Source organism: Heterodontus francisci, chromosome 26 (assembly GCF_036365525.1).
Source record: "Heterodontus francisci isolate sHetFra1 chromosome 26, sHetFra1.hap1, whole genome shotgun sequence".
NCBI lineage: Eukaryota > Metazoa > Chordata > Chondrichthyes > Heterodontiformes > Heterodontidae > Heterodontus > Heterodontus francisci.
This window is the reverse complement of record NC_090396.1, coordinates 38,962,871-38,986,466: the sequence shown is the minus strand read 5'-3', so window position 1 is coordinate 38,986,466 and position 23,596 is coordinate 38,962,871. Positions and strand designations below refer to the sequence as shown.

The 23,596-nt window shown below is 42.1% G+C and overlaps 1 protein-coding gene across 3 annotated transcripts in view; it reads left to right on the top strand.

Moving 5' to 3' along the window:
• Nucleotides 1-267: 267 nt before the first annotated feature.
• Nucleotides 268-23,596, top strand: part of pik3r5 (phosphoinositide-3-kinase, regulatory subunit 5) — a 112,982-nt gene continuing 89,653 nt past the window's right edge. For 2 of the 3 annotated variants that reach the window (XM_068058063.1, XM_068058060.1), the window contains exon 1: nt 268-496. The gene's annotated coding sequence lies outside the window, so the exon portion shown is untranslated. Of the gene's footprint in view, nt 497-23,415; nt 23,513-23,596 lie in introns of those variants that run through there. The other variant, XM_068058061.1, reaches the window with a different exon arrangement.

Sequence of the window (23,596 nt, the reverse complement as noted above, 5' to 3'; positions counted from 1 at the left end):
TCATGAGCTTTTCTGGATGTAATGTTGACTTGCTTTCAAAGTAGAATGAAAGATTTTAAACCACAGGTTTGATTTCACAACATATTTAAACAACTGCACTCCACTGCAACATACAAACTAAAGCATTCATTTGCAAAAATGGATGCACATCACATAAAAATCATATGAAAAGCAATGTGATTGGATTAGGACTGTAAACTCCACTCCTCTTTCCCCTGGTTGCTAGCCTCCACCCTCTGCTTCCTGTACATGAGGCTATATATGTATTCAGTTCCTGTTTGTTTTAACTGCGTAAGTATCACACAAATTTACAAACTGTAGATGCCAAATTGTCCCAGCACTGTTTCTCTTCAATATCTTCTCAATCAAGGATGTGGTTAAACTGCAGCCCACTGGGTCTGTACAAGTGTGTAAAACAGTACTGCAGCCAAAAAAAGCATTAGAGGGAACTGACCAAATGGGAATGGGAAGTCTCCTGATGTCTTCAAACCTTCAGGTAAGTTTGAAATGTTTGCTTCTTTTCAGTTTCTTGTCACTGTGAACCATTCAAAAATATAGAATAATGACAAATTACTGAGATTTTGTGCATAACTGCATTCTGGTGCAATAAATAATTCTGTCCATTCAAATAGTATACTGCTAAGCTCTGTAATTATCTGTAAAAGCATCATCTAAACACACATGTGAAATAAGTGAACTAAGTGAGGCAGTCTCAATTTAAGACTTATAGGTATGAGGAGTGGGTGTGCTGGAAGCTGCTCTTTTTTAATGCAGTTATGATGCCACTACTCTGAGCAGGAGTAGCACATGAACTCATAGCCCAAAACTGCCTATAACTCAGCATTAAATGACTCGCAGAATTTGGCAGCCTCAAATAGTGAGGATTAAGCTTGCATTATAAAAGGTACATAATGACCCATTAGAGGGTGCTCTTCCCAGATAGACATAAGGCACATAATTTCGGCAGAGTAGAAACGCATATACTTTCTGTCCAGCATGTACTGTACCTGACCAGGAATTAGATGATGTTACTATTGGGTGCATAAAGTCTTGAGGGGGAACAGGAGACAGAATCCATTCTCCCCACTGGCATCTCTTGTGAACAATCAAATTATTTAAAAAAAACACCTGAGAATATTGCTTAAATCCTTCACAAATACAAACTAATCTAATTATACTTTTAAACTTGGGTGGAAAACACAACTGTTATACCCAAAAGCAAAATAGGAAAGCTCTGTTCTGCAGTTACTTGAATGGTTGACATCTTTCTACACAAGTACTGAATCTAGAGATAATTTGGAAAGACGATTGAGGGTTATTCCTGCTCTGGCCAGTAGGGATCATGGCTGTGATTCTTTGGATGTTACTTCAGAGGGAGTTTTTTCATTGATGAATTGTATATAGATGAAGTTAAATTATCCAATAGAATCAGACTGAGAAATAAAAAGACAGGTCAGAGAGGATGTTGAAGACTTTGTCCAATGGGCAAATATGATCGTGCACAGCTAAATTTACAATTATGTCATGATACTGGATATGCCAATTAGATAATTATCATATATCATATGCAGACCCATAAAATAAGAAAATACTAATAAAATCAATGGTGCCAGTGGTGTTGGGTGGGGAAAAGGCTTCAAGAAGTATACTTACTGTTCCTGTGACCGGGGACAAATTGAGTTGCATCGTTTTATTTCTAATGTCTCCATTGGTTTGCATTTTAGTCACTAACGATAAGATGGTTTAATACATGATTTTATACAGTGTGAATAAACAGGAAACAAGTTGCTTTAAGTTGAAAAACAAATTACTGTGCTTTTAGATGTTAATATAGGGAACAAAACTAGTACATGAAAATCATTAATAACACACATTATATATATCAGTTGTGGCTCAGTTGGTAGCACTATCACCTCTGAGTCAGAAAGTTGTGGGCTCAAGACTCCTGAGACTTGCATACAAAAATCGCAGTGCTGTACTAAAAGGGTGCCACACTGTTGGAAGTGCCTTCTTTCAGATAAGATGTTAAACCGATATCCCATCTGTTCTCGCAGGTGGATGTAAAAGATCACATGACAGTATTTCAACGAAGAGTACAAGTTATTCCTGGCCAATATTTATCCCTCAATCAACATCATTAAAACAATTTGTCTGGTCATTATCACATTGTTGTTGTGGGAACTTGCTGTGTGCAATTTGGCTGCTGCACTTCCCACATTACAAGAGTGACTACACTTCAGAAGTACTTTATTGACTGTTTGGGATTTCCTAAGGTAGTGAATGGTGCTATATAAACGCAAGTCTATCTTTCTTAAATAAAAACAGAAAGTGCTGGAAATACTCAACACGTCAGTCAGCATCTGTGGAGAGAGAAGCAGAGTTAACGTTTCAGGTCTGTGACCTTTCATCAGAACCCATCTATCTTTCTTAATTTCTTTATGGAGATAAGAGTGTAGAAATAGACTTTTAAAGTCCTGCCAGAGAAATTTTGTGGCACCAGCACTAGTATCTTTGATTAAAGTTCAATCTGGTGCCAAGCTGGCTCTGTGCTCCACCATCTCCTCTACCTGCAATCACAACGCAGATAAATGTTTTATATTCTGCTCACATACAAAGCAATGGGAATGCAGTACAGTGGGAGTGACTGTGTGAGTGGCATATGCTGCCCTATCTTGCATTGACAGCATGCCTGCTCCCCTGCCAGTGCACATCATGATGCCACGAAGCAAGCTGGGCTAGAATTCCTGGCAGCAGCTGAGGTGCTGCAGTCTGCAGCTGAGCCCCCTCAACCACGTGCCTCATCAGAGCCCAATCTTCCACTCCCATGCTGCAGCTACTGGGAGAAGAATCTCATAGGAGTGGTAGAATTAGGTCAAAGAGATGTTAAAGTCAATGGAAACAAAAATCAGGGAGATGTAAAATGGGCTGTCGCAATCATCCATTTAGCATTATTGCACAAAGCCAAAATTATCCACTACGTCCTTTTCATTTAATGATGTTGGCACACTGTTTCTGTGGTAGATGTGGACTCAGCAAAGCCAGGTGGTCAGAGGGATGAAAGTTCTTTCTTGGAGGGTAAATGGACTTGTTCTGAATGGATGCTTCTGAGAAACAGCAGGCTGACACTGCTACATCTTGTGGTCATCAGATTTCTCCTCCTTTATGTGGTGGAAAGTTCTCTTCACCTGTGGCCAGAAGTAATTCTTCCCATTGTATCACAAAGTTATTGTAAAAGTCACCATACCACCATTATCTGCAACATTCTGGCAAGGATGTACTGGAGTTACCAGCTGATCAATCCAAGCAGTGGAACCCTTGTTTCAGTACTCCTCTGGATGGCTTGCTGAGTGCTTGGGCTGGGCCAGGGCTGGTGGTATATTGGATCTCAACAAGGGTTGCTGGATTTTTGAACAGGTTCATCAGCCATGACTGTAGCCGCTGTCTCCAAGCAGCCAGCCTGTGAAGTTTGTTCCTTACCAAAAAGAATGTTAAATTGCAACAAGATGTCGGCATCATGGGAGTGGACACCTCTTGCATGAATCACTGCCAATGGCTGCAGAACAGCTGGACATCAAGAGCATGAATTCCTTTGTGGTTCACAAAAGTGAAAAGCCCTTTTGTTGCCAGCTCCTGGGCTTCATGGAGAACATGATAAAACCATTACCCTTGGGATTTAACCATAGGCGAATGGGAGCCAGCCACCGACTGAAAAGTCAGTGGCAAACCCACTTTCGTCTCGCCTGGGGATCCGACCCATATTTTGCAGGTCCCCAGGCTTCAATTGTTCTGAGGCGGGATTTCCACCCGCTTGAGGTAGGAAGTCCCGCCTAATGGTGCTGCTGGCCAATCAGCGGGCTGGCAGCTCCTAGACCCAGCAACGCCACTGGGAGCGGTGGCCACTGCTGGGCCTACAGCCTACAGCCCAGCTAGAAGTAAAGATGTCGGAGAACCTGGAAGGCAGGTAAATTTTGGTTGCCTCGCTGTGGGGTAATCGGTCGGGCCTCGGTGAGGCAAGTGTGGTCGGTTGGGAGGGCATGTTGGGTGTTGGAGGTCATCCCTCATTGACTTGCAACTGAATCCAGAGGGTAGTTAAGAGTCAACCACATTGCTGTGGGTCTGGAGTCATGTGTAGGCCAGACCAGGTAAGGATGGCAGATTTCCTTCCCTAAAGGACATTAGTGAACCAGATAGATTTTTACGACAATCGATGACAGTTTCATCGTCACTGCTACTGAGACTAGCTTTCAATTCCAAATTTTTAAAAATTAATTAATTAATTGAATTTATTAATGTTACAACCTCGGCCAAGGGAGCCTTTGCTGCAGTGATCTCTGAAGTGACGGTGCTCTCCATGATGGTCTGCAAGCTTGATCAGACACTCAAATGTGAGTTGTGGATGCCTTTGCAGATGTCCCTATGTATACAAGTTGCTTGGTCCACTCTTATAGGACTGCAGGAACTACTATTGCTGTACTAACAAGGTGTGCTTGTAGGTAGATGCTGTGTGGTTCAAATTTTTGGGCTCAGCAGCTAAAGGAGACCTAAGCTGGCCTCCCAGATGATAAAGAAAATTGCTGGGATAAGCAAAGTTGCCAAGGGAAGTCTGTTCACACTCGGCACAATTTAATAGTGTTGTCTTACAAGGCATGTTAATACCAAGTGTTACTAAGCTTGGTGCAGCATCTCGGAGGAAGGATTCTGGCAAATGTTTATCTGTTTTTCAAATGCACAGGCTTTTTCAGCAAGTTACAGTTCCTCCAGTTTCATGTGTAATTTCTCTTCCTCAATCCTGCTCCATGCTTCAACCAGTGGTCCTTCTTGCACCTCAATAACTAACCTCGTGGAATAGATACAGTGTGCTGGTTTTTGCCACTGTAGGAGGCAGGTACAGCACCTTTCATAGTAAAGACCTTGGGTATATCAGACCATGTAACATTTTAACAATGCATCCTTGGGAAATTAGATCGTCAGCAATGCTTGAATTTTTTGTATCCTATATTCTATATTTGCAGGTCCTTTGATATGTATATTAAAAGTTTGCAACAAGTGATTTGTTGCACTCATGTAAGATTTCCCCCACTATTGTCCTCTCAGTGAATTCCAAATATCAACTTCTGAGAGAGGACTCTGAAGAGGTCAACGGGTGATTCTTGCATAACACAGGATTGCTATTGGGCATGGATGCAGACCTGGACTTAGGACCAAAATATCAGCTATAATTTATGGTATAAAAGTGATATTTACTGAATTGGGATATAAGTAGCAGATGTTGTCATTTATGGTTTAAGTGTGATAGGTATTTGTCAGTATTTCCACAAAGTTAGCTTCTGCAGTTTGTGTTTGATAATCAATTGATGTCATCCAACCTTAATCCATGGAATTTTTCTGATCAATTTCACGACAAAGGGATGTCCATTAAGCCGTGTTCACCTGATGGTAATTTTTGGTAAGAAACTACACAATGCAAAAAAAAGTGCACCGTTCTTAGAATGTATTATATCCTTGAAAAAGGAAGTCACTTCATAACTTCCTCATGGAACAAGGGTCACTTCCTCTTTACAACTATCAGGATAACCAACTGGTTCTTTAGTGTACAAATGCAGAAGTTGGTTTGCATGCAAAACTAAGATCATAACAACTGATTCATTTTGTTGTTTAACTTTAACAAGTGTGTTTGTAATAATTTGGATGAGCTTTTGCAAGTTGTTGTAGCTAGCAGAGGTGGCCTTCTGATGTTTAATCATCTTGCACATGCCAACAAAACTTATTATATCACAGCTTTCATGTAGAAAAAGATTCCAAGGTGTTTCATGGAAGCATAAAAATAGCCAGTAAGTCAAAGAAGGAACTACTTAGAGGATTGACTAAATTTTTGGTCAAATAGGTGGCTCTTAAGGAGGGTCTTAAAGGAGGAATGGGAAATGGAAGAGTTAGTGGGGTAATTGCAAAGCCTGAGGCCAAGGCGGTTGAAAACATAGCTACCTAAAGTGGGAAGGAGGGAAGGATGCATGAAGCCATAATTAGTTATCAGCTGAGAATTCTGGTCAGGGGAGACATGGGTCTGGGGTGTGCATGCAGGCCCCCACCTGCCAAGAATGAGGCATATTAATTTTGTCATATGAACAATGATTTTAAACTGTTGCTGGGAAGAAGAGAAGGCCTGTTACAAGGGCTGCCAGACACTTAGCAGAAAAATATTTGCATACTAACAGACAGTGCTTTTGGAGGCAAAGAACCATTCCCTGACCATTCAACCCACAATGGATTTTGATTACCAGACATTGAAGGTGTAAGGAAGAGCATTCCAGAGTCTGCTAAGGTGATACAATCCACAAAAGCCAGAACTGGTTAACTCAGCTTGTCACATGACTAACTGGCTGGTCCAGGGTTTATGAAACTAGCCACAGAATGTTTGAACTCAGAAAGACTGTTTGCTCTTGGAGTAAGAAGACCTCTCCTGTCTGCTCCCATCTCTTTTTTACAAGCCCCTGGACCCACTAAGGACACATGAACTTCAAGAGAGAAAAGTCTCCAACATCGAACAAGGTTTAAGAAGAATACTGGGCCCCAACAAAAAGCAAGACCTACCTACAATCAAGGACTTTACAGCGAGCTCGAAGAACAGTAACCAAAACCATCTTCAGATATTGCCTCAAACTTTGTCACTTTATTTCTTCTGCTCTTTTCTGTCCCTATCTGCATGTGTGTATTGCATATATATGCCAGTGCGGGCATGTCATGTATATGTTGGCATTAGGGTTAGGGTTAGGGGATTAGAGTTTAAGTTTAATAAAGTTCAACCTTTTTTCTTTAAACCTAAGAAAACCTGTTGGCTAGTGTGTTTAAAATTAAACCCTGTTTCAATAAGACCAGGTGAAGGCTGAGAGGGAATCCTAGAACCCTTTCTCACCTGGTTGTAACAAGTGGTTGGCCACTTGTAGATTGTGAGGAAGATATGGATATAGAAAGGGTAAGGCTATTAAAAAATTGAAACATAAGCGTGAGAATTTTAAATTGGAGGATTGAGACCCAATGTAGGTCAGCGACACCAGGGTGAAGGGTGATTGGAGCTTGGTGTGGGATAAGATATGAGCGGAAGGGTTTGGGACGAAGTGAAATTTACCAAGTAGAGTGAATGAGAGTCCAACCTGAACAGGATTATAATAGTCAAGTAGGAGCAGGAAGAAAAGCCATTCCTGGAGATGATTGGATAGGTAAGAGTGGAGCCATGTGAGGTCAATTGCATTGAGCTGAACAATGAATGAAAGACATTGAAGGAGGACAGTCCATGTCAAAGATTGAGGAACATGAGGAGGAAAACTGAACCACAGTCACAGTTGCAGAGGGTATCATTTGTGACTTTGATTACAGTTGTTTAAGTGCTATGGCACAGGCGGAAACCCAATTGGAGAGATTCAAACATGGAATTACAGGAATGATCAAGGACTTTGGAGAAAAAAATGGAGGTTTGAGATGGGCAGTAGTTTTTATGGACGATGGTGTTAGGGGTTGTTTTTATGAGGAAGCGGGTGATGACTAGTGTTTTAAAAGGGGAGGAAATGGTACCTGAGGAAAGGAAAGAATTCACCATATCAGCTAGCACGGGGCCATAAAGGGAAGTTGGATAGTGAATCATTTAATGAGAAAGGGATCAAGGTTGCAGGAAATTTGTCTCATGGACTAGATAATATTAAAGAAGATATGAGGGGAGATGGGGGAGAAAACAGAGAAGGACTAGTGTAGAGGAAAGTCTGGGGGAAGGTTTGGCTAGTGGGGGAGAGGAAAAGTGGGAGCAGGAGAGGCAGCTGGTCTTAATCTTAATAGCAAAGAAATTCATTAACTAAAAGTACTTGTTATTGGATGTAAGGGTGGAGGAGACAGGGGATAAGGGTTTTAGAAAATGATTGCTCGCAGAGGAAAAAAGCTGAGAGTTAATTTAGCTCTCCACAGTAATCCTGGAGTAGTAGGTGCTTTCGGCAGCTTAATGTGGGGCCTGATGGTGTTTGATGTGATCCAGCCAGATCTGGTGATGGATAGCTCAGCTGATTTAGTACAAGACACGCCCAAGCATGGGCTTCTTGGATTTGAAGGCGTGAAGATACCAAGAAGAATGGTCAGGCTGGGAGAGAATAAAGGATTTATTGAGGACAAAGGCATCAAAAGTGGAGGTGAAGGAGTGGTTGCACAGATTGGCAGCTGCAGAAGTAGCATGACAAAGGGAAAAGCTGAAGGTTAGGCAGTTGGGAGTTCATAAGTGCCTTGGGGGAGAGTTTGTCTAGCAGCGTAAACTGAAGGAAGTCAGGGTGGCAAAGGGGTTACGGGATGTGGGTACAAGGAATTGGTCAGAGGTGACCTAATCTGTGATAGAAACCATGGGAGTAGTAGGGCACCTGAGATGGCAATATCAAGGGGATAGACATGGTTGTGGGTATAGGAGTTTGCATGGAGGGAGAGGTTAAGGAAGGAATGAAGCATTTTAATGCAGGATCATTAACTGTACAACAAGCATCCTATGTTTTGAACTTCCTCATCTCACCCCCAGGATGTTCTTTTCTACATCTGAAATCCTATATTCTGACCAATTTTCAAATACACATTCCAGGCAGGACAAAACCAAACCAGCAGTGCACCCACATCATCCAAAAGGGTGGGGGAAAATTATGGGATCTTCTTCAATGACTGATGCAGTGTGTCTGTGGTGTACAGCTCCTGTTGGGTGCCCACAAGGGAAAATTATCCCTTACACCTCCATTTGCTTGTCTGATAAATTTCTCCAGCCTCCTGAATTTTACTTTTGCATTGTCTTTTTTTCCCTAATATTTGGAATGCTCTGGTAATGAAATGCATTGCAATGATATCTCAGTGTGTAAGTCATTGATCCTCTTCAAAGGTACATCCAATCCTTCATTACAATAAAATCTAATTTACGGGATGGTACCACAATTCCACGAAACAGCCCTGCTCTATTTTTTCACAACTTAGGTAAATTGATGAAATATATGTTTTTTTAATCTATTATTATATCACCTCCCACCTTCCCCCACCCCGCCATCCCAAACCATTATACTGTCTCTTCAGCCTCCTTTTAGTTAACTTTTGACACTTTATTGCTGCACACTATGTGAAATAACACTACATTTTTTGCAGGTGAAGTGGAGGATACTGGAGAGCTGCAGTAGATTAGAAATGTAGAAATCGAATAACAAATTATTATAAACATGGAGAGAAAAACTTGAGAAGTTTATTATGGTACTTCTTCTTTGGCCTCCTTATCTCGAGAGACAATGGATACGCGCCTGGAGGTGGTCAGTGGTTTGTGAAGCAGTGCCTGGAGTGGCTATAAAGGCCAATTCTAGAGTGACAGGCTCTTCCACAGGTGCTGCAGAGAAATTTGTTTGTCGGGGCTGTTGCACAGTTGGCTCTCCCCTTGCGCTTCTGTCTTTTTTCCTGCCAACAACTAAGTCTCTTCGACTCGCCACATTTTAGCCCCGTCTTTATGGCTGCCCGCCAGCTCTGGCGAACGCTGGCAACTGACTCCCACGACTTGTGATCAATGTCACAGGATTTCATGTCGCGTTTGCAGACGTCTTTAAAGCAGAGACATGGACGGCCGGTGGGTCTGATACCAGTGGCGAGCTCGCTGTACAATGTGTCTTTGGGGATCCTGCCATCTTCCATGCGGCTCACATGGCCAAGCCATCTCAAGCGCCGCTGACTCAGTAGTGTGTATAAGCTGGGGATGTTGGCCGCCTCGAGGACTTCTGTGTTGGAGATACGGTCCTGCCACCTGATGCCAAGTATTCTCCGGAGGCAGCGAAGATGGAATGAATTGAGATGTCGCTCTTGGCTGACATACGTTGTCCAGGCCTCGCTGCCATAGAGCAAGGTACTGAGGACACAGGCCTGATACACTCGGACTTTTGTATTCCGTGTCAGCGCGCCATTTTCCCACACTCCCTTGGCCAGTCTGGACATAGCAGTGGAAGCCTTTCCCATGCGCTTGTTGATTTCTGCATCTAGAGACAGGTTACTGGTGATAGTTGAGCCTAGGTAGGTGAACTCTTGAACCACTTCCAGAGCGTGGTCGCCAATATTGATGGATGGAGCATTTCTGACATCCTGCCCCATGATGTTTGTTTTCTTGAGGCTGATGCTTAGGCCAAATTCATTGCAGGCAGCCGCAAACCTGTCGATGAGACTCTGCAGGCACTCTTCAGTGTGAGATGTTAAAGCAGCATCGTCAGCAAAGAGGAGTTCCCTGATGAGGACTTTCCGTACTTTGGACTTTGCTCTTAGACGGGCAATGTTAAACAACCTGCCCCCTGATCTTGTGTGGAGGAAAATTCCTTCTTCAGAGGACTTGAATGCATGTGAAAGCAGCAGGGAGAAGAAAATCCCAAAAAGTGTGGGTGCGGGAACACAGCCCTGTTTCACGCCACTCAGGATAGGAAAGGGCTCTGATGAGGAGCCACCATGTTGAATTGTGCCTTTCATATTGTCATGGAATGAGGTGATGATACTTAGTATCTTTGGTGGGCATCCAATCTTTTCTAGTAGTCTGAAGAGACCACGTCTGCTGACGAGGTCAAAGGCTTTGGTGAGATCAATGAAAGCAATGTAGAGGGGCATCTGTTGTTCACGGCATTTCTCCTGTATCTGACGAAGGGAGAACAGCATGGTACATTCACAGGTTTACTGTCAATGCAAAGTTTAGATGACCTTGCATGGACATTGAGTGTAAATTGTGTGTCAATATCTGAAATTACTCCAAAAAGAAGCAGAGTGAGATTACTTCTACCAGGGAGTATCACTCCACTTCATTAAAGTGTCAGGTCAAGCTCTGCTCTGGCCTCAGGCTGCACTTACTCTATAATTGAAGCATTCTCATCAATTCTACGGTCATAGTGTGAGTGCACCCTTAGTTAAACTCCAGTGTTTAGAAACTATGAGCAATTCGCTCATACTTTCTTTTTTATGTCATATGGGTTTTCTTTCATGCAATTTTTTTCAATGCTGCAGTAATAACATGAGACCTTGCGGAATATTGACTCATAATGCACCAGGACCTTATAACATATTGAATTGTTTCAGAGAGTAAACTATGAAACAAATCACCATCCTAACAGTTCTGTGGGTGGAACTTGTACTCCAATACATGTATGGGGAGTACAGTTTGTGAAATTTGAATCAGCTTATAGTACTGTTACAGTAAACCTTTTATAGTCTCAGGTTATTGTAGCCGGATAGGTCAGTGAAAGAATGTTGTTAGAATGCATACCACTGAGTTTTTTTTTACAGATTGTAATCTTATTACCTGATTAGATTTTCACGTTGCATGACTGTACAACCAAAAATACATAACAAAGCATCAAAATAAATGGTTCCACATCTTCAAAAGAATTGGATTATTTGTTGTCGGTATGATGTTTCTTTGGACTGACCTAAAATAATTAACTCATGGCTGCTTAAAATGAGCACTTAGAATATTCATGCATGAACTTTGCTGATCAGAATTTTCATTCTCAATTCAACCACTGAAATACCAAACTTCTAGAGCATGGTTTGAATTGTGGAATTGTCTCTCCATTGCTTGTCATTCTGTTTAACTTATTGTTCAGAGAAAGTTGCTTGCCTTGGTATCATTCTGGTGAATCTTCACTACATCCTCTGTAAGACCAATATATCCTTCCTGAAGTGTGGTGCCCAAAACTGAATGCAGTACTTCAGATTCATCTCACCGAGGTTCTGTGCAACCAAATTATAATTTCCTTCACTTTGTATTTCAGCCACCTTGTGATTCCATTGTCCTTTTTGATTGTTTTGTACCTGTGCGCAAGCTTTTCGTGATTTATGTACATGGACACTAAAATCTCTTTATTACTGTTCCTAGTCTGTCATCATTAAGAACATGTTCTGATTTATCTTTCTTCCATCCAAAGTCAATGATCTCAAACTTCCTTTCAATGCACTTCACCTGCCAAAAATTTACCAACTCATTTAATCTGTCTCTGTCCCTTTGTAATTTCCAGTTTCTGTTTACACATTTTACTGTGACTCCTAATCTGCAAAGATGGATAGACAATTCTCTATTCCTTCATCTAAATCATTGATGTTTATGGTGAAGAGCAGTACAGATCACGGGAAATAGCACCTGCAAACCTTAGTGATCACCATCAGCTGTATAGTCGAGACCATGTCCTCCATTCCTCTGATGCCAAATCTTTAGTTATTCCTTACTTTCTCTGCTCCACCATCAATGTCAACTCCTTCAATCAATGTATCCATCTTTTTAAATCCTAGAACTACTTCACCTTGTTACACTTCTTCTCTCTTCAAAGCCTTAAAAAAATCTATTTGACCCATATTTTGACCTTACCCTTTATCAATATTGCTCAGTAATCTCTTTGCTCCCCTGTAATGAAATCAAAGACATTCTTTTAAGTGAGGTGCTAGGAAAATGCAAATTGTTGTTGAAAAAGTGAAGCAAGAAGATCAGGAAGTAACTAGCATCATAATCTTTTAAAACCTTTCTCACTTCCTGTCACATGGTGTGAAGCATAAGAGTGTCTCAGTAGCTTGGTAGTAACATGACTGACCGAGCTGGCTGAATCCTGCAGGACATAGCTGCCAGACTGAGCCTGTGGCAGGTGGTGAGAGAACCAACATGAGGGAAATACCGACTGTGATCTCGCCTCAATAATCTAGCTGTCACAGATCCACCTGTCCATGTGGAGACAAAGTCCTGTCTTTACACTGAGGACACCCTGCATTGTGTTGTGTGGCATGCTAAATGAGATAGATCATAAGATCATAAGATCATAAGAAGTAGGAGCAGGAGTAGGCCGTCCGGCCCCTCGAGCCTGCTCCGCCATTCAATAAGATCATGGCTGATCTTTTCGTGGACTCAGATCCACTTACCCGCGTTCTCACCGTATCCCTTAATTCCTTTATTATTCAAAAAGATATCTACCTTAGCTTTAAAAACGTTTACTGAAGAAGCGTCAACTACTTCACTGGGCAAGGAATTCCATAGATTAACAACCCTTTGGGTGAAGAAGTTCTTTCTTAATTCAGTCCTAAATCTGCTCCCTCTAATCTTGAGGCTATGCCCTCTTGTCCTAGCTTCACCTGCCAGTGGAAACATACTCTCCACTTGTATCTTATCTACTCCCTTCATGATTTTATATGTTTCTATAAGATCCCCCCTCATTCTTCTGCATTCCAATGAATATAATCCCAATCTACTCATAAGCCAACCCCCTCAACTCCGGAATCAACCTAGTGAACCTCCTCTGCACCCTCTCCAGTGCCAGTACATCCTTTCTCAAGTAAGGAGACCAAAACTGCACACAGTACTCCAGGTGCGGCCTCACCAGTACCTTATACAGCTGCAACACAACCTCTCTGCTTTTAAACTCAATCCCTTTAGCAATGAAGGACAAAATTCCATTTGCCTTCCTAATTACTTGCTGTACCTGCAGACCAACCTTCTGCGATTCATGCACAAGGACACCCAGGTCCCTCTGCATAGCAGCATGCTGCAACTTTTTACCATTCAAGTAATAATCCTTTTTACTGTTACTCCTACCGAAATGAATGACTTCACATTTATTAACATTGTATTCCATCTGCCAGTCCTTTGCCCACTCACTCAATGTATCTATGTTCCTCTGCAAAGTTTCACAGTCATCTGCACACTTTGCTCTGCCACTCATCTTAGTGTCATCTGCAAACTTTGACACCCTACAAGTGGTCCCCAACTCCAAATCATCTATATAAATTGTAAATAATTGCGGACCCAACACCGATCCCTGAGGCACACCACTAGTGACTGATTGCCAACCAGAATAGCACTCATTTATCCCCACTCTCTGCTTCCTGTCAGTCAACCAATCCTCTATCCATGCTAATACTTTACCCCGAACGCCATGCATCCTTATTTTATACAGCAGCCTCTTGTGCGGCACCTTGTCGAAGGCTTTTTGGAAATCTAGGTACACCACATCCACTGGGTCCCCATTGTCCACCTTGCTCGTAATGTCATCATAGAATTCCAAAAGATTTGTCAAGCATGACCTGCCCTTCATGAACCCATGCTGCGTCTGCCCAACGGGACAATTTCTATCGAGATGCCCTGCTATTTCTTCCTTGATAATAGACTCAAGCATCTTTCCCACTACAGAGGTTAAGCTAACCGGTCTATAATTCCCCATCCTTTGTCTACCTCCCTTTTTAAACAGTGGCATCACATCTGCTGTTTTCCAATCTGCTGGGACTACCCCAGAATCCAGTGAATTTTGGAAAATTATCGCCAGTGCACCTGCTATCTCTCCTGCCATCTCTTTTAGTACCCTAGGATGCATTCCATCAGGGCCAGGAGACTTATCAATCCTTAGTTCCATTAGCTTGCCCAACACTACCTCTTCCGTAATAATGATTGTTTCCAGGTCCTCACCTACGTTCGTCTCTTTGTCAATTACTGGCATGTTATTAATGTCCTCCACTGTGAAGACCGATACAAAATACCTGTTCAATGCCTCGGCCATTTCATCATATCCCATAACTAAATTCCCCTTCTCATCCTCTAAAGGACCAACGTTTACTTTAGCCACTCTTTTTCGTTTTATATATTTATAGAAACTTTTGCTATCTGTCTTTATATTCTGTGCTAGTTTTTTCTCATGTTCTATCTTACTTTTCTTTATCGCCCTTTTTGTGGCTCTCTGTTGACCTTTAAAGTTTTCCCAATCTTCTAGTTTCATGCTGTTTTTGGCCACTTTGTATGCCTTCTCTTTCAATTTGATAGCCTCCCTTATTTCCTTAGACACCCATGGCAGATTACCCCTTTTCTTCCAGTCCTTCCTTTTCACTGGAATATACTTTTGCTGAGCACTTTGAAAAATTGCTTTGAAAGTCCTCCACTGCTCGTCAACTGTCCCACCATAAAATCTTTGTTTCCAGTCTACTCTAGCCAAGTCCTCCCTCATTCTATTGTAGTCCCCCTTGTTCAAGCACAGGACCCTGGTATTGGATTTTATCTTCACACTCTCCATCTGTATTCTAAATTCAACCATACTGTGATCACTCCTTCCAAGAGGATCCCTAACTATGAGGTCATTAATTATTCCTGTCTCATTACACAGGACTAGATCTAGGATAGCTTGCTCCCTCGTCGGTTCCATTACATACTGTTCAAGAAAACTATCACGGATACACTCAACGAACTCCTCCTCAAGGCTACCCTGACTGAGCTGGTTCGACCAATCTATATGTAGATTAAAACCCCCCATGATAATTGCCGTACCATTTTTACAGGCATTAGTTATTTCTTTGTTTATTGCCCGCCCCAATGTGATATTATTTGGTGGCCTATAGACTACGCCTATCAATGACTTTTTCTTCTTAGCGTTACTAATTTCCACCCAAATGGATTCAACCTCATTCTCCATAGAACCTATATCATCTCTCAGCACCGCCCTGATGTCGTCCTTGAATATCAGAGCTACACCACCTCCCTTACCTTCCTGTCTGTCCTTCCGAATAGTCTGGTACCCCTGGATATTTAACTCCCAGTCGTGACCAACCTGTAACCATGTCTCCGTAATGGCTACCAAATCATATTCATTCGCGATGATTTGTGCCGTTAACTCATCAACCTTATTACGAATGCTACGAGCATTCAGGTGAAGTGCCTTTATGCTAGCTTTCTTACTCTCATGATTTCCAACATCTCTAATAACTCCTGAGTTATCCTTCCTTTGTGATTCTTTCATAGTCTGCCTTGAACTTAAACCCTCCTGCACACGTTAACCTGCTGCTTACCATTTTATTTACCATCATACTCCCTGTCGTTTTCCCTTTCCCTTCCCCCCGAGTCACTAGTTTAAAGTCCTGGAGACCACCGTATTTATCCGTTTCGCTAGAACACTGGTTCCAGATCGGTTCAGGTGGAGACCGTCCCATCGGTACAGATCCCCCCGGTTCCAAAACTGATGCCAATGCCCCATGAAATGGAACCCCTCTTTCCCACACCACTCCCTTAGCCACGTATTTACTTCCCTAATATTCTTATCCCTAAGCCAATTTGCACGTGGCTCGGGCAGTAATCCGGAGATTATGACCCTCGAGGACCTGTTCCTTAATTTCGTTCCTAGTGCTTTATAATCCCCAAACAGGTCCTCCATCCTAGCCTTGCCTATGTTGTTAGTCCCAACGTGGACCACAACAACTGGATCCTCCTCCTCCCGCTCCAATATCCTTTCAAGCCGGTCAGAGATGTCCTGCACCCTGGCACCGGGCAAGCAACACACCATGCGGGACTCCCGATCCCGATACAGAACAGAACAGAAGCAGCTCAAAACGAAGCATTCATGAGGTTCTGTGGGCCATTAGCAGCAATAGATTAATAGTATTCAACCACAATCTGTACCATTATTCTACCATTCCATCAAGTCTGGTTCAATGAAGAGTGCAGGAGAGCATGCCAGGCGCAGCAACAACAGCACTACATGCATGCTAAACAGTGGAAGCAGCATGCTGTAGAAAAAGTTAAGTGATCCCAAACCAATGGATCTTTTTAAAGCTCTGTAGTCCTGCCACATCCAGTTGTGAATGGTGATGGACAACTAATCAACTAATGGGAGGAAAAGGCTGCATGAACACCCTCACCCTTCATGATGGCTAAACCCAAAAAATGGCTTCAGTTTTCCCAACAGCGATGGAAACACCGCTGCGTGCACGTTCCCCTTCAAGTCACATCATCTGATTTGGAAAGATATTGTCGTTCCTTCACTGCTGCTGGGTCAAAATCCTGGAACTCCCTATCTAACAGCTCACTACCACATTCTCAAGGGCAATTAGGGATGGGCAATAAATGCTGGCCTTGCCCACATCTCATGAACATATTAAAAAAAATTGGTAGTATATTGGTGCCACCGAACCCGATAAGGAAAGATAAAACTTTCAATAGCAAAAATAAAAAGTGAAAGCATAATAAAGAAAAGCTAAAATTATAACTGTACATAATAATTTTTTAAAAGGCAACTTGGTGTGTATTTGGGGCTATATCACCCCTTTGACGTGTAGGCGCCAACCATTGTAGTTTTGCTGTTTGTTGTTTTCTTAATAACAATGCTAACTATGAGCATTTAACACAAAGACCACATGGAGGAAATAGACTTTAGTCATTTTGAGGAAATTAGTACATATCCTTCAAACATAGGGCAAACCAATATGTCACGACTGTGGTAATGGTTAGCAACATCTGCCAATGAGTCGTCATTTGGTTGCCAAACAGTGTCATGTGGGATGACCTTTTAAATATTAGTCTGTTTAGTGCTCCCCTTGATTTGGAAGCATTTCAACATCCAGTGAAAATTCAAAATAGAATAGATAACTTGAATTCAAAGCAATGATTCACTTTGGACATCAGTATTTATATGTTTAGTATATGAAATATGAGTGATTGTCGTCCTTGAAAATTGATTCACTCATTGTCGGAAAATGCTTTGGAGCGTACAAGTAGAATATGGAAGCTTTCCATTGGGGAACAGTGATAATCTATTGGGCTGGAATTTATACTTCCGCCATCGTAATCAGTGGTGGGCGTATACAATGGCGGTTCACCCACGGGCACCACACGTCGTGTAACATGGCGGCTCATTTAAATAGCCGGGGCGGACCGCCCACCCTGATGACATGGAGGGGACAGGCGGTCTGTCCCCGGCAATGGCGTTAGCAGCCTTTGTGCAATGCTGACGCCATTTTTAAAGGGCTCCTAGCCCTACATTTCAATTTAAATATTTAGAGACATAGTGATTTTAAAAGATTAAATAAATTGATCCTGACCCTCTCCCATTGACCCCTCCCCCAATAACCAAAGGATTAATTACCTGCCTCTCCATCTCCCCCCAATACACTTACCTTGTGCACCTGATCTACCCCCCCTCAAATTTCACAAACTTTAAACTTTACCCCTTCCCACCATTCCCGACCCCAGTGAAATAACTCTGATGCCACTCCCCACCCCCTGCACTGAAAAACTTACCAGGTCCCCCCTTCCCACCAGTGTTCCACCTCGGATCCCTGGATCCGAAGGTGTAGGAGTGCTGACCACCAGCACCAATATCGTTCCAGGACGGACAGCGGAGTGGGAAGGTAATTTACACAGCAGGGGACGGGTGGGGGGGTGGTGGTGTGGGGCTGCAACGAGGCCTCGCCACTGCCAGCAATATCGGGCTGGGCCCTCCTGGTGTTGAGGCACTTGGTGGGCCTCTGCCGGAGGCATTTTCCAGCCCTCCCCACCCCCGCCACAACCCCTGACGTCAGGGGTGGGTGGGGGGAGGGGGTCTGTAAAATTCAGCACATTGTCTTAAGGAAGTGAAGATAGTCACAGAATGAAAGCTTGGCTGAGTTATAAAAGTCTTCCACTGCTAGTGAAACTCATACAGCAGAGATTAAATGTGAACAAGCCACAGGGTCAGTTGTTCATGAGGTTGGCTGAGATCAGATGATGGAGAAAGATTTGCAATGTCAGCACAATTTTAGTCTACTCCTTCAAATTCAAAGTATTCCTTATGCTAAAAAAAAACCAAATGATACAGTAATTTGAATTAATTGACTTCAAATTAACAGGAATAGACAATGGTTGATTGAGAGATGATGAAATGTTGGCTGAATTGTTTTTATGTAACAAAGACAGACAAAGGTGAAGGTTTCCCTAAGTTGAAGGTTTATTATTACCATAGACACCTTTCTAGTGCCACACAAAATAGTCCCTATATTCAGCCATATTTGCTAAGGAATTGTCACAGAATTTATCTAAGATGCTAAAGAGGGAGCCTCACAATCAGGCCCCTTTGAAAAATCAAATCATTTTGATTGGCATTAACTTCCATTCATTTGCACTGTCCATGTCTGTTGATTTTTGTATGATCTGATATAAAAAGTTGATGTTATTGACATTATCTGGACATTGAGGATTTACTATAGAAGGGAGCTGAATTATCACCAGTATGGATGCCATACAAGCACAGTGATAAGTCAACACTAGCTCCCAGGCTCAGTAATCCTTCTAGGCCAATGTTCCTAATTGTGTCATCAACACTTTGGTGTTAAGTAGAAATATTGTTAAAATTGACAGATCAGATAGAACAAATCACAGAGTTCTAACATTAATTAGGGGGAATGAGGAATTGAAGGTATAAGTAAGAAGAAAGCAAATTACTGCGGATGCTGGGAATCTGAAATAAAAACAAGAAATGCTGGAACCACTCAGCAGGTCTGGCAGCATCTGTGGAAAGAGAAGCAGAGTTAACGTTTCGGGTCAGTGACCCTTCTTCGTAACTGACAAATATTAAAAACGTCACAGGTTATAAGCAAGTGAGGTGGGGGTGGGGCAAGAGATAACAAAGGAGAAGGTGTAGATTGGACAAGGCCACATAGCTGACCAAAAGGTCATGGAGCAAAGGCAAACAATATGTTAATGGTGTGTTGAAAGACAAAGCATTAGTCCAGAAAAGGTGTTAACGGATTGAATATTGAACAGCAGCTAGTGCAAACATGAAAAAAACAGTGGGTAAGCAAACTGAACAAACTAAGATGAAATGAAATAAATGCAAAAAAAGGTTGTAAAAAATGTCCAAAAAAAGAAGAAAAAACAACTAAAAATGAAAGTAAAATGGGGGGCTGTCATGCTCTGAAATTATTGAACTCAATGTTCAGTCCGGCAGGCTGTAGTGTGCCTAATCGGTAGATGAGATGCTGTTCCGCGAGCTTGCGTTGATGTTCACTGGAACACTGCAGCAATCCCAGGACAGAGATGTGAGCATGAGAGCAGGGATAAAATCTATTTTAAAGGATGTGATAAATGAACACTTGAATAATAATGAGCTGATTGGGCATAATCAACATGGATTTATGAATGGGAAATCATGTTTGACGAACCTGTTGGAGTTTTTTGAGGATGTTACCAACAGAATTGATAAAGGGGAGTCGGTGGACATGGTATACTTGGATTTTCAGAAGGCTTTTGATAAAGTCCCCCGCAGGAGATTAGTTAGCAAAATTATCGCACATGGGATAGGAGGTAATATACTGGCATAGATTATGGATTGGTTAACAGGGAGAAAGCAGAGAGTAGGAATAAACGGGTCATTCTCGCGTTGGCAGGCTGTGACTAGTGGGGCACTGCAGGAATCAGTGCTTGGGCCACAGTTCACAATATTGTTCACAATATATATCAATGATTTGGATGGGGGGACCAAATGTAGTATTTCCAAGTTTGCGGATGACACAAAATTAGGTGGGAATGTGTGTTGTGAGGAAGATGCAAAGCAGCTTCAAGGGGATTTGGACAGACTTAGTGAGTGGGCAAGAACATGGCAGATGGAATATAATGTGGAAAAATGTGAGGTTATCCAGTTTGGTAGGAGGAATAGATGTGCAGAGTATTTCTTAAATGGTAAGAGATTTAGAAAGTGTAGATGTACAAAGGGACCTGGGTGTCCTTGTCACTGAAAGCTAACATAGAGGTGCAGCAAGCAATTTGGAAGGCTAATGGCATGTTAGCCTTTATCGCAAGAGGATTTGAGTCCAGGAGTAGTGAAGTCTTGCTTCAATTGTATAGAAGCTTGGTTAGACCGCACTTGGAGTACTGTGTGCAATTTTGGCCCCCTTACCTTAGGAGGGATATTATTGCCATAGAGGGAGTGCAACGAAGATTCACCAGACTTGTTCCCGGAATGGCGGGACTGTCCTATGAAGAGAGATTAGGGAAACTGGGCCTGTATTCTCTGGTGTTTTGAAGAATGAGAAGTGATCTCATTGAAACCTACAAAATACTTAAAGGGATAGACAGGGTGGATGCAGCTAAGATGTTTCCCTGGGTTGTGGAGTCTAGAACCAGGGGACACCATTTCAAAATAAGGGGGAAGCCACTTAGGACAGAGATGAGGAGAAATTTCTTTCATGAGATAGTTGTGAATCTTTGGAATTCTCTACCCCAGAGAGCTGTGGAAGTTCAGTTATTGAGTATGTTTAAAGCAGAGATTGATAGATTTCTGAATACAAATGACATAAGGGGATATGGGGATAGTGTGGGAAAAAGGCATTGAAGTGGATGATCAGCCATGATCACATTGAATGGCAGGCAGGCTCGATGGGCTGAATGGCCTACTCCTGTTCCTATTTTCCTATGTTCCCAATCACAATTCTTTATAAATGTTTAATTTGTAAAAGATGTGCTCCTGATGATGAGAGTCATGTTATACTGTCCAGACTGAGGAAATGTGCTTTAAACGAGGTCAGTAATAGTGTAGCAAGAATAGTATATATTTAGATTTATTGTCTCTTATGTTATGATGAAATGCAGTCCATATCAAACATACAATTGGTTTAAATGCATAATTGTATAATTTGTAATTAACTGTATTGTGAGGCATTTATTTACTATTTGGGTAAGTTTAGTAAAATCTGGCTCGAAATTCCTTAGTCAACGAATGTTTTGTAGCCCTAAACTTAACTAATTGAAATTAGCAGTTTGGGATGTCCTGATTGTAAATATTTGTGTAATGCTTACCTCTGCACACGATCAAATCTTGAAAAATCCCTGTCCTGTGCTCAGCCAATCAATCATGGTTACTTTTTCAAACCATAAGTGAGTGTTTGGTGAGCAGCTGCTGCTTATGCCATAAACCAAAGAAACAAAGCATACAGTTGAAGAAATTAAGGTATCTAGACCTGGAGACTACTGTTTGCAATATTCAAGTATGGACATGAAATGTTTTTGTAGGCGATTTCTCTGTCCAATGTTTCTGTTAAAATAGTGGACAGAGGAATGTGCTAGGAATGTGTTAAGTATTCATGTGCTAACTTGGTATGATAATATCACAAGAAGGGAGTGAGCCTTAGGCTTTGTGGTAGCCTTCTTGACTCTGAGTTAGCAGGCAAGGGGTTTGAACCCCATTCCAGAGAGCCCTGGAAAATAGAGACTAGAATATAATCTCTGAACACTGGGTTAACATCCAGCAGAGTACTCGTGTTCAGACAGAGTGACCACTGGGCCCAGTGGTGGTAGCAGTCCGGTCGACCATGTCACAAGATGAGGGGGGATAGTGCGCCACATCAACAAAATAAAAATTTAATGTCAGCCACAAAAAGAAAAATGCACTCATTTCATCACCTCCAAACAAACCACAAAAATTCTGCTAAAAACATGATGGGGAGAATGTCTCTTGTTCGCCATTTGTATTATGATAATAAGTTAATTTTTGAACTATTTTCCTAAAATACTGAACTCTTCCCACAGTATTTTCTAAAAGAAACCTGCGTCACTAATAAAATGCAGCAATTTCATGCATTCATATGCTTCGTTGGTGAGTCCCTGGCATGATACTGGTGTAGCGAAGCTTCTGGAGGAAAAAGGCGACTTGGAGGCGGATTTTCAGCCCTTTCTGGGGCCAGGAAAGGAAGCAAGTGGACTCTAAAAATAGCATCGCCAACCAGGGTGCCATTTTCCCGGCGCCATTCCCCTCCCAACCCCGCCGGGCCATTTTCCCGGAGACAGGATCGGGGAGGCAGCAGGGCTACCCACCCAGAAGTAGCAGGTAGCCAATTGAGATGATTATTGGCCACTTAAGACCTGGAATTGTCCATTTTGCTTCCTTGGCCCACAGGCAGTGGGGACAGTGTAGCTGCCTGCCCGTCACCAAACACATCCTCCTGCTGGCAGACTGGGCGGGGGACTGGGCTAATTATGTATTTATAACTGTTGAGGATGGATTTGCACAAAGCTATCCAGCATAATTATACAATATTAATTAATTGGGTGCAGTTCAGACATGCACAAGACATTTAAACTGTTGGACAATTTGGACCTCATTTGCGTCCATTGTTACAACAGTGCTCATCGTGGGAGGAAGTGGAATAGGTCTATAAATAGCAATGAAAGTACTTCATTGCAAAGGAATTAATTATTTGAATGGCTACTGTTGTGTCAGGTTTCTTTTCACCTTCTCCTATTATATGACCAAACAGCCTCTATAAACTGAAAAGGAAGGGGTGTTTTGGTTCTAAATGCCTCAGCTAATATAAATGGTCCCTGCCACACTATGATGATTGAACATCAAAACTGTATGATTCAAATTAACCAAGCCCGGCAATTTTAGTCTTCCCTTCCGAAGATGGCACATTTAATTTTTGTATATGTTCCTTCTAACTAGCTTATCCAAGCAGAAAGTGACAAAACTAACTCTGTTGAGGGAAATTATGAGTTCACCCTTGTAACTTTCTGGTTGGACATTGTGTGCTCAAAACCATGACATCATATACCACCTATCTCTGCAACACTTCACTTCCTGATTTAGCATTACTTGAGATTATGAAATTAAGGAAATTTCACTCTTTCTTCTACAAGAAAACCCTCTTTAAAGATTCTAAAAATGAGAAAGACACATTGCAAAACTAAGTCAACACTGCAGTGGGAAATGAGCTTTAAAAATGTAAACTCTGGGTTGTAAGTATTTCTGAGAATGTCTGTCATTGATCTCTGTTACTGTTCTACAGTCTCAAGTGGCATCTCTTCTCTACTGAACCAGCT